Here is a 12730-nt window from a genome sequence, read left to right as displayed (position 1 = left end):
ATGGCAAAGATAATTTGTCATACTGAGAACTGTCTTCTGATTCCTTTGAGCTGTCCTGCATCTCACATCTGATATTACTTTTGTAGAGTTATCTAGATATATATAAGTGAGATGTTCTGCTGCAAGTGGGTTGCCATCAAGTACAATACATGCATCATAATGCCAACAATCTCCCCCTTTGGACTTGATGGCAACAACCATCTCACTCTCCCCCTTTGAGATCAAGGGTAAAGGGCGGACCAAGATACTCTCTTTCTTGATATACATTCCACTGTCCCTACTCCCCCTGAGTACCTGCTGAAATCTCTGAATGAACTCCCCCTTTGTATATGCCAAGGTGAACCAATCTGTCCATGCTCCCTCTGAGTGCATGCTGAAATGTGCTATTCATGCTCCCCCTGACTGTAAGCAAGGTCTGCAAAAATATGTTCTACAAGAAGAACATGACTCTATAAATGACCTTTCTATCACCAAAGACTCATACACACATCCATCTCCCATCAAAATGGGGATATACCAAACTTGACTCATCCACCCAACCAAGTGGGATACATCAAGGTTTACACATGATAACACAAGAGTATAACATCATCCATCCCAGGCATAGTGGGGAAACCAACATAGGCCGTTACATGACCTTGATAATGACTGAAGTATTTCATCATCCTTCCTACGCATAGAGGGGGGTACAATTTTCTTCATATGACCAGAAGAGATCTCATCAAATGACTACACTAGATAGAGACACACTATTACATCATGAGTCTTGATATGAACTTTACATTGAATGATAGAGACCAAACATCTAAATAAAACCATGATAGTCATTAGTAACTATCATACATAGTGTATGATTTGCTTTATAAGCATCTGTCAACAACATCTAGACCAGCAACCAAATTATATGTGAAAAACACCATAGCCATCTCATCAAGATCTGCATGATCCAAGTATCATCACTTTGGGAAAATCAATCAACATATGTAAGTATCAATCTGTCATCATATAGGTAAGAACTCATCATCATCATGTCTCTAATCATGCAACTTCGAGTAATCATCCATGTATCCAACACTATGTATCTTGAGCTCAAGATCTTTTGTCAAGACTTCTTGATATCATCAACAACAACAATCCTCATCCATATGAGCACCAAGAACTATACAATTCTGTATCATAACTGTATTATATGATCTTTATTCATGTGATGACAACAACATATGAGTGATTCATCATCAAGTAATGTGAATTCAAGGTAAGCACCATACATGCATCATCAGAGAATCAACCACAAATCTGATCTGAACATCAACTATGTAATACCAAGAATCATATGAGATGGACAACTCATAACCATATCATAGCAAGATATATCATCATCACCAAGGACTACTAACCATAATGCCAACAATACATTATTTAAAACATAAACTCCCCCTAAACCTGTGTCATCTGATTATTGTCAGATCTGATCATGCATGTATTAGCAATAAACATCAAGACTTCATCATCATCAAGTTAGGATCAAGAACACTTCTAAGCATCTTATGAGTATCAAGACATTTCCACACATTATTAACAGATTGTAACTATTATCAAATAGAGAAAATATTGAACTGAATCATATCAGACCCTTTTTCTCAGCCTATCCCTACTGATTTTCCTCAGACTGACATATACGCAATTGTGCAGTGTCTAACTTGCGTATATACGCTACTTCCCTTTATGAAACTTGCGTATGAGATTGAGAACACTGAAGTTTTACACTTCCATCTTCCTCTGAGTCTGTTATGTCTGTATGTTGTGATGTGCCACATCTTTCTGACTGTACTTCGTTCTTCTTCCATATCTTCAAGTGTGATGATGTTTTCTCCTTTTGGTGTGGTGCCCGTACCTTGTTCCTGCATTCCTTTGTTATATGTCCAAGCTTGTTGCATGCATAACATCTCATATGTTTCATATTCTTCCTGTAGCAATCAACAACATTGTGACCAAACATATTGCAAGAAAAACAATATCCCTTAAAGTACCTGGAATGTGATGATCTTTTTGTGTGATGATTTTGCACCATTCTTCTTCTGCATTTGGCTGCAACATGTCCAAGATTATGACATTCATAACATTCAACATTATTCATCGGAGGAGTAAAAGATTTTCTTTGAAGAATTTCTTTCCTTGGCTGTTGATGGGGTCGACCTTTCATCTCCTTGTTGAGCATTTCAGATTTTGCATTAGAGTTCCTTGTCTTATTTTCTGAACTAGATTCACCTTCAATAGATTCATGAAAACCAAGACCAGTTTTGATAGCAGGAGACCTTTGACTACTAAGAATATCATCCAAGATCTTAGTACTATCTTGAAATCGTAAGAGCTTATCTTTTTCTTCTAATTTATCTTTTAGAATATTTACCTCAACCTAATGTTGCTCTTCCTTTTCAAGACACTGCTTCTTCATGTTTTCTTCAGCATTTCTTCTTTCTTCCAACTGATGTCTTAGTTGAAGAACTTCGTTTTGTTGTTTTTCAAGAGATTGGAGTAGTTATTTATTCTGCTTCTTTGATTCTTCAAGATATTCCTTTAGCGAGAGAATCGTAGCTTCAAGATTTTCATAATAACTGGATCTATCTCTGAGTTTCTTGATTGTTGTGCTCCTTTCATTGACTTCATTTCTTAATGATGTCACTTCATCCTGCAACTTTTGACATTGAACTACCTTGTCCTTGAATACCTTCCTTACCTTGTTTCCTTCCTCTAGTTGATCTTTTAGTTTGGTAGCTTCTTCTTTGAAGGCACTTTCCCTTTTGTTCAATAGATCTTGTTGATCTCTAATTGTGTCTGCAAGCCTTTTAAATTTTGCCTCTATTTGATACCTTTCTGGCTCACCCATAAGAGAAAATTCAGTTGTTTCGTTACCACTTTCATGATCTTCAAATGGATAGATAACTGTATCACCAAAGGATAACAAATTCATACCTGATAGGTCTTGTTCATCTTCATTCTGAAATGATTCTGAATCTGAAGTGCTTCTTCCACATATTCCCCAATCAATTCTCCCACTGTCATAATCTTTCTGAGATGTCTTCTTCTTCTTAGGTGCTTTCTTCTTGAGCTTCTTTCCCATTGTTCTACGGATCTCCTTCAAGCGATCAAGCTTCAACCAAAGGACCTGCTCTGATACCAATTGTTGGAAATAATACTGAGAGGGGGGGGGGGTGAATCAGTATTATCAAATCAATATAACTTTTTCATTTCCATATTCAGATTCATATACGCTACTTCCACAACTATGATTAATGCAACCAGTGAATATCCAGTAAACTTATGATTCAGTTAGTTGATCCTTAATGATTGCATTAGAACATTATTAACCATATGAATAGTAAATAGAAGCAGTAAAATAGAACAGATCAGCACACCCAAGAAGCACACATGAACACCATGATATAAGGTGGAAACCCAATGTGGGTGAAAACCACCTGCTGCAAGTTGTCTCTATCTTCTTTTAATAAGAACTTCCTTTTACAATATTTTGTACCGGTGCAGTCTTATACCATGCACAGGCTTCTACCTGTAGAAGGCTTCAACCTTCTCTCTTTCTCCAGACTCTCCTGGAAGGGAGCTAAAACCCCTTAGCTCTTGTACTAGCCGATCCATTTACTAGTACGTAGGTGCAGGCCTGCTGAAATGCTTCAACCTTTACTTGTTCTCTTAGCTTTTGTACTAGCTGATATACTAGTACGTAGGTGCCGACCTAAAAAAGGCTATGACCTTCTCTTTCTTCCTCCAGGTATCATATTTCATACATTTTCATACTGGATACTCATGGAACACAACATCATAATCTGAAAGGCCACGTTTCATCCAATTTTCATACTGGACCCATCAATACGTAATCAATCAATCTTCTAAATCACCCAATCACCATATCATTACATATACAGGGATAATATGTGTGTTAGCAACCAGATCTAGTCCATCAGATCACATAAAGATAAGTCATTAAGAACTTGATCCATTCATCCATCAATACTAAAGTTAAACATAATCATTCAATCAATCACTTCTCAGAATGTTGTTATCAGAACTCAATACCAGTAACCAGACATCACTTCAAAACCCAGACCACTGCAGTAATAGACAAAAGCAGCTAAACCATATATCAATAAAAGGTATGCAACTTCACCAAAATAAAACTGCGGGTATCCGTGCTTGCACTGTCTTCTGAACTGTGGGTATCCGCACCTGCGTAGTCTTCTAATCTGTGGGTATCCGCACCTGAGATTTCTTCTAATCTGCGGGTATCCGCACTTCGCTTTCTTCTGAACTGCGGGTATTCACACCTTCGCAGTCTTCTAATCTGCGGGTATCTGCACCTGAGCTTTCTTCTGATCTGCGGGTATCCTCACCAGAGCTTTCTTCTAATCTGCGGATATCCGCACTGTGCTTTCTTCTAATCAGCGGGTATTCGCACCTGCACCGTGTCACACCTGCTGTCCTGCGGGTGTAGATAATTTTTTCAGGTTTTAAGTATATCCCAGACTCAGATCTATAGATCTGATCATGCGCCAAGGAGATCTCAACCAATCAGTAGATCTGTCTTGTAATGCTCAGGTTTCTCCTTGATTTAGATCAGGCTATCATTCACCAACTGACTAGAATTTCAGATCTATCTCTTCTTAAGACATTCAACTCATGAGTACTCAGCCAAATGATCTCCTTTCATTTTTATAGACAAGGCCTTACTCAAACCATGGACCAAAACCATAGAAATTCAATACAAAGGACCCAATACCAGGGATCAATACTTTAGATGCAAAACCATAGACCAAAACCATAGGATCAAAAACTATCAGACTAAATACCATGGACCAACCATAAGAGTTCCCACACGTGCGCTTTTCTCGCATGAAAGTGCGTGCACTTTAGGTCCACACCTTTTGTTCGGAACACCTGTGAACATGTCCGCACCTTTTGAACGGCGCACCTACGGACTTAGCCTAAGGCCGCATCTTTGTGAACAGGAACCTACGGGCCTTTCATTTTCTACATTCTTTGTAGTCTGATCATCAACTTTTTGCTACTGCCCTGCTGCACTATGATCTGTCACCTGTGTGAGTTGCCATCAAGGACAACACTTGTACCATAATGCCAACAATCTCCCCCTTTGGACTTGATGGCAAAGCTAATTTTTCATACTGAGAACTGTCTTCTGATTCCTTTGAGCTGTCCTGCTTCTCACATCTGATATTACTTCTGTAGAGTTATCTAGATATATATAAGTGAGATTTTCTGCTGCAAGTGGGTTGCCATCAAGTACAATACATGCATCATAATGCCAACAGTGTCTTGGTTCAGCAAGAAACAAAGTTCAATTGCATTATCTACAGTTGAAGTAGAATACGTGGTTGTTGCATCTTGCTGCACACAACTACTTTGGATGATGTAAACTTTGCAAGATATTCAGATCACATGTACTCCACCCATCTCCATTCTATGTGATAATACAAGTGCCATCAGTATTTCAAAGAATCCAGTCATGCACTCCAAGACTAAGCACATACCCATCAAATATCATTTCCTACATGAACAAGTGCTTGAACAAAAGGTCAAATTGGAGTATGTTCCCTCCAAAGAACATGTTGCTGAAATATTCACTAAACCACTACCCATAGAGACATTTGAATATCTCAAACAAAAGCTGGGAGTAGTTTCTGCATCATCCTGCTGTTAAATCCTATTTTTAAGAGAAAGGTGGTTATACGCAAGTTTAATGAAGCATTTGTCATGTACATACGCGAGTTTCTGTGGGCACAGTTGCATATATGTTGGTTTGAAGAAAAGTAGTGAAAAGGGGTCTGTTATGGTTCTGTCAATTATCTGCTCTGTTTGATGATGGTTTCAATCTGCTGATATATTGGTCCTCATAAAGTTGTTGATCACTTAACGTATATCAGTTTGATGATGATGTTTTGATATCTCTTACTGACATATGCAATGATCAAATCTGACAGTGAGGGGGGAGAACAGGGTTGATGATATTTTGAGAACTATTAATGGACATATACAAGTTGCTGGTCTGGATAATGCTGCTGATGGTGAAGATCATATGATAGTTGCTGATGACTATCATGGTCTTGTTTAAAATATTTGGTCTCTGTTTGTAAAGGTCATGAAAAGACCTAATTTGTAACCCCACTATGCATGGGATGGATGATGTAATATTTCTTTTTTTTGACATGTATAAACAATTGGTATATCCCCACTTGGTTGGGTGGATGAGTCACATTTGGTATATCCCCACTTGGTTGGGAGATGGATGTATGTATGAGTCATTGGTGATAGGAAGGTCATTTGTGATGTATGTATAGAGTCATGTTCTTCTTTTAGAACATCTTTTTGCAGACTTTGCTTATGCTTAGGGAGAGCATGAACTCGATCATGGGAGCTCAATCAACGCATTTCAGCATATCAGATAATTCAGCATGCACCCAGGGGGAGCATGACCCTTTGTCCTTGATGTAAAAGGGGGAGAGTGACTTGGTGTGGTTGTTGTTGCCATCAAGTCTAAAGGGGGATATTGTTGGCATTATGATGTATGTGTTGTACTTGATGGCAACCCACTTGTAGCAAAACAACTCACTTGCATATGGTAATTAGATGAATCTACAGAAAAGATATCAGATGTGATAGAATTCATGACTGTAGCATTTACAGATGTGATGAAATGCAGGGCAACTTCAAGGAATCAGTTCACAAGGCAAATCACTCAGATGAAAGATCACAGTATAGTAGGTAAACAACAAAGAATTACAGAATGGAGAAAGAGAGGTATACGCAGGTCACCATTGACCAAGCTTCATATACACGCAAGTTCACTGTATACAAGTCGCGTATATGTAAACACACACTTTCACGGAAGGAAAAGCGTGTATACCTTGGAAAACTAAATTTTTGGTCCGAAGTATTTGGTCCATGGTATTTTGATCCATGGTATTGGTCCAAAGCATCTGGTCCGAGGTATTGACCCTGGGTATTGGGTCCAAGGTATTGGTCCTAAGTGGTTTTGGTCCATGGTATTAAGAAAGGCCTAAAACTATAAAAGGAGGAGAAGATCATTAGGCCAAGGTGTGCAAGTATCGAATATCTGATGAAGTGTGAGATCTAGTATGCAAGTTATTGGGTTATGGTGCATTGCTGGATCTGAACCAAGGATGAACCTTAGCTGATGACGAGGGATCAAATCTAATGATAGATCGGGATCTTAAGGCGTAAAATGAATTATCATTAGGTGTTTTTGCTCATGTATATTCTAGATCTGAATTCTGACACATATATTATTCTGTAAATGATATGATTTGGGTATAACTAAAGTTTGGAATAGCTGCAAAATTCTGAATTTATATTTGCAGATATATACGCTGGTTGGCTTTGAGGAAAGCGTGTATACACGCAGGTTCGAGACATGGAAGTAGTGTATACCTTATAAAATATGTTTTAGTTGCTTTTGTTTGCTGTTGCAGTGTTTTGGGTTCTGGCTTGGGTTCTGGTTACTGTATTCTGGTGACAACATTTTGAATGATCAAATTGATGGGTTGTCAAAGTGATTGATTGATTCGGTTGTGGTTGGTTCAAAAGGAGATTGGTTGATGCAGATATATTTGATGATTGAATGATGTTGTTGATGGATCCAGTCTGAAAATTTATGAAACGAGGTCCCTGAAGGAAGAAAGAAGGTCGTAGCCTTCTGTAGGTCGGTGCCTACGTACTAGAAAACATATCGGCTAGTACAAGAGCTAGGGGGTTGTAGCTCCCTTCTAGTAGAAGCTAGAGAATAAGAGAAGGTTGTAGCCTTCTACAGGTAGAAGCCTGCGTACTGGTATAAGACTGCACCAGTACAAAAATTGTAAACAAAATTTTCTTATTATTAAAAGAAGACAGAGATGACAACAGTAGGTGGTTTTCACCCACATTGGGTTTCCACCTTATATCTTGGTGTTCATGTGTGTTGCTTATGTGTGATGCTTTATTCTTCTTTTACTGCATTGTCTAATGAATTCCTGATATATTGATTAAAGTTAAATACATGATAATTTGGGTAAATCAAAAGATCTCTGCATATACGCCGATTTCATTAAGTATAGTTGCGTATACACGCTAGTTCACTGAGCTGAAGTAGTGTATACAAATCAGTTTTGAAAATTAAATTATTGATCTGATAACACTGATCCAACCCCCCTCTCAGTATCATTTCCAACACTTCCAAATCAACAGCTAACATTCACGAAGCCCTGATAAATCTGACAAATGCCTTAGTCATGGTTAAATATAGGGACACAACCAAATCTGGCAACACCCCACCAAACTTGGTGGAAATTAGGTGGTCCAATGATATGGGGCCACAAGGCCTAATAAAACGGTGTTATGTGGCACCCAATGTGTGGCCAAATTGGTCCATAACCAACCAATTTGACGGATTAAAATATCGAGAGTTTCATATTCGACAGATTTTGTTATATATTCAACAACAATTTGAACTGAATGACGGGGTCACAATGCCAAACATGGCAGAACTCCAAATATAACAAATGGCATGCGACAGTTTGATCAACAGGAAATAAACAACATGCACACACACACACGCACACACACACACACACACACACAAACACATATATCTATATATATGTTGTAGCAAAAAATAGTTAAATGAGTGGAGGTTCAATATAACACATGGTTTTAATATTGTTATTGGTGGTTAGAGTTAACAGTCGACGAATGATGTAACGGTTTCCAAGATAGGGGAAAAAACGGTTTTAAACCTTTTTTTATTATATATAATAAAACATATATGTCTAAGTACGGGGGTTTATGCAGTGCATTATATTAGATATCATTTTTTGGGATTCAACTACGTTAAGTAAGTCATTCACGTATGACCATTTCCATGAGAGGTAGTTGTAACTGCCTAATTTCTCATGATTTTTGAATAGTTCACTTAGCAGTCATTGCATCGGGTGATGCTCACAGGGGTGAATAAGTAGGATTGAAACTAGTGAAATGAATCACATAGCGTCAATCATCACTTCCGGGGCTTGCACCTGGTAACCAAGACTTCCCGGGAGGTCACCCATCCTAGATCGCCTCTGGCTCAAGCGCGCTTAACTGTGGAATTTTCCCCACAATAAATCCCACTTAGCTTTCTACCCTATTTGCAAAACCTTAGCAAGTATTGTGCCTCATGAACCATTCAAGTAGAGATCCCTTCACTCTTTTTTCAATTTAAGTATGGGGGTTTACACAGTGCATTATATTAGATATCATTTTTTGGGATTCAACAACGTTAAGTAAGTCATTCACGTATGACAATTTCCATGAGAGGTAGTCATAACTGACTAATTTCTCATGATTTTTGAATAGTTCACTTAACACTCATTGCATCGGGTGATGCTCACAGGGGTGAAGAAGTGCAATTGAAACTAGTGAAATGAATCACATAGTGTCAATCATCACTTCCGGGGCTTGCACCTGGTAACCAGGACTTCCCGAGAGGTCACCCATCCTAGATCGCCTCTGGCTCAAGTGCGCTTAACTGTGGAGTTTTCCCCACAATCAAGCCCACTTAGCTTGCTACCCCATTTGCAAAACCTTAGAAAGTATTGTGCTTCATGAACCATTCAAGTAGAGATCCCTTCACTCTTTTTTCAATTTAAGTATGGGGGTTTACACAGTGCATTATATTAGATATCATTTTTTGTGATTCAACTGCGTTAAGTAAGTCATTCACGTATGACCATTTCCATGAGAGGTAGTCATAACTGACTAATTTCTCATGATTTTTGAATAGTTCACTTAGCACTCATTGCATTGGGTGATGCTCATAGGGGTGAAGAAGTGGGATTGAAACTAGTGAAATGAATCACATAGCGTCAATCATCACTTCCGAGACTTCAAAAATCATGATAAATTAGTTAGTTATGACTACCTCTCATGGAAATGGTCATACATGAATGACTTACTTAACACAGTTGAATCCCAAAAAATGATATCTAACATATATGTCGTTGGGAGTTCATGGAGTTGAACCCACAACATCCTGCCACCATAACAAACTACAAACAATGCATCAACCATCATGACAGATAGGCAGAATTTGTAAAGTCTACTGCCCAAAACATTTTAAACCTAACCTATTTCCATTCAAGCAAAGGAGGACCAACTAATGGAACAATGCAGAGGAGTGGAACGTTGTCAAAGACAAGCTAAACCCAGAGTCTAGAATCTTGAAGCGAAAGCATGAGGGTGCAGTTCCAAAGGAATATTCTCAAAATATACCTACAAAGATCCTACTATGGAATTTGGATATTTTCTAGGGGGTCCAAAGTCGATAGAGGAAAAATATAGTCGAGTTTATATTCATTTTAATCAAAATTTCGCCATGAATTCATTGGTTTAGTATGTTTTTGCATATGAGCAGCCCATTTTTAGGTCATACTTAGAAATGGGGTTATACTGATATATTTTGACAAGTACTCATTTTCATTTTTGCTAATATGAATGAAGCAACCTCCCAACTATTGAAGTAGGGCCCAGGGACACAGTCCACACTGGAAGAGCTCCATTGTCAAACGTTTGTGTGCATTGTCTTTATGGTCTCCTTTATGTTTCTTCTTCTTTAAGTGTTTGCATACATGGTTTTTACATGATCTTTCATGCAATTATGCTAACATCAACCGAAGAGAAGATCTTAGATCATGCTGGTATCAAAGGCATATCATATCACCTCTATTGATGGGTATAACTTTGGAAGTTTAGGTTTTTTACAATAATGCTTTAGGGGTAGTATTCATTTCATTATTTATTTACAATATTATTTTCTTTTTTCCCTATATGGTTCTTTAAACCTATAACATTAAGGCCCTTCATCACGAAGGTGTGTAAAACACATGCAATACAATCTTAAAATGGGGGCGATTATAATGCTACTATAATATTTATAATTGGGTTGGTTTATTACCCTTTCATAAATTTCTTAAGTCGTAATTATACTTTTAGGTAGCAATGGTACATTTGTTCTCTTGTCTCAATCATCTCCATTATTGATGATACAATTTTTTTGTAGTAAAGTAACCAACACATAATAGGAAAAGTAGTTCATTTTGTGGAGCTAGGATCTCTTACCATTGATTCCAAGAAGGATAATATATTCAATGAAGAAAGGAATGGAAAATTAGGTCGATAGTAAAATAATATAATACATATATAAATTTACCTAGTAAAAAATCTTTGAATGTTGCATTTTTATGTTAGAAATTAATTAAAAGAGCTATGAAATACACAAAATATTGCGAAAGTACAAATATAGAAACACATAAAACAAGAGAGACACAAATATACATGGTTCACCCAATTTGGGCTACGTCCACGGAGAAACAACCAGTCCTTCCTTTTATATTATCCAGTAAAATGAAGAGATACAACCTACAACAGATCTGTTGTAATTTCCTCTTCGCTCTCACATATTCTCCTTTCTCTCTCTCTCACTTAGAATAATAATACACAACCACAATAAAATTCCCTCATATATACCAAGGGTTTCCTTCTGGGGAAAAAAACTCTAAATTGGCATATCTTCTACCGTCAGATCTTTCGCCTAATGAACAATCTAGATTGACTACGAAATTACAATATTTTACAAGGTCATTTTCATCTATTTTTAGCTTCAGGGGTGCTTCCCCCGAGCCCCCACCAGGGGGGGTGCCTGGGTAGGGGGGGCTCATAAAAGTTGTTGTCACTCCCCCCTAGACCCCCTTGATGGTGTTTAAATGGGTAGCTTACGAACAACCAACAGGGATGAAACAAAAACCTATTAACAATCAGGAAGATAATCAGGCTCCACACCCAACAATCTCCCACTTAGTTGCTTCACTTGATGGATAATGACTCCACTTGGACCTATTTGTTTGTCATTGTCACTATAATACTTGAAGACTAATTAAAGATGAGCAAAATCTCAGTTTCTCAATGTTTACAACTTTTGTTAACATATATGTAGGATTATGGCTAGTGTGTATCTTTTCCAGCTTCAACTGTCCATCTTCCAACACTAACTGTATGAAACAGTACCTAAGTTGTATATGTTTAGTCTTGGAATGAAATGTTGAGCTATTTGCAAGATGAATGACACTCTGTTGTCATTGTATAACCTGCCCATTTCCTGCTTCTTTCCCGCTTCATCCATAAACCTTTGTAGCAAAATCATTTCTTTACTATCCTCTATAGAAGCAACATACTCTTCTTCTATTGTTGAAAGTGAAACAATGTTTTGCAATTTTGAAACCCAACTAATAGTTGTTCCACCTACAATAAACACATGCCTTGTGGTTCTCCTCATGTTATCTCTATCACCCGGCATATTTACATCACCATACCCCTGTAGAGCAATATTTGAACCACCATAGCATAATGTTTGATTTGTGGTAGCTCTCAAATACCCGTGAATCCACTTCACTTCTATCCAATGCTCTTTCCTAATTTTTCATATACTTGCTTACAACTCCCATTGCATATGCAATATTAGGCCTTGTGTAGACCATTCCATACATTAAGATTCCAATTGATGATGCATATGGAAATTTACACAAATAATTCATCTCTTCCTGAGTCTTGGGGCACATCTCCTTACTTGGTTTGAAATGGATATCTAAAGGTGTACTAACTAGTTTTTCATTCT

This window comes from Pinus tabuliformis, chromosome 7, assembly GCF_031772625.1.
Source record: "Pinus tabuliformis cultivar Carrire ecotype Pingquan chromosome 7, CPIR1, whole genome shotgun sequence".
In the NCBI taxonomy this organism is placed as follows: Eukaryota; Viridiplantae; Streptophyta; class Pinopsida; order Pinales; family Pinaceae; genus Pinus; species Pinus tabuliformis.
Note: the sequence above shows the minus strand (reverse complement) of the source record.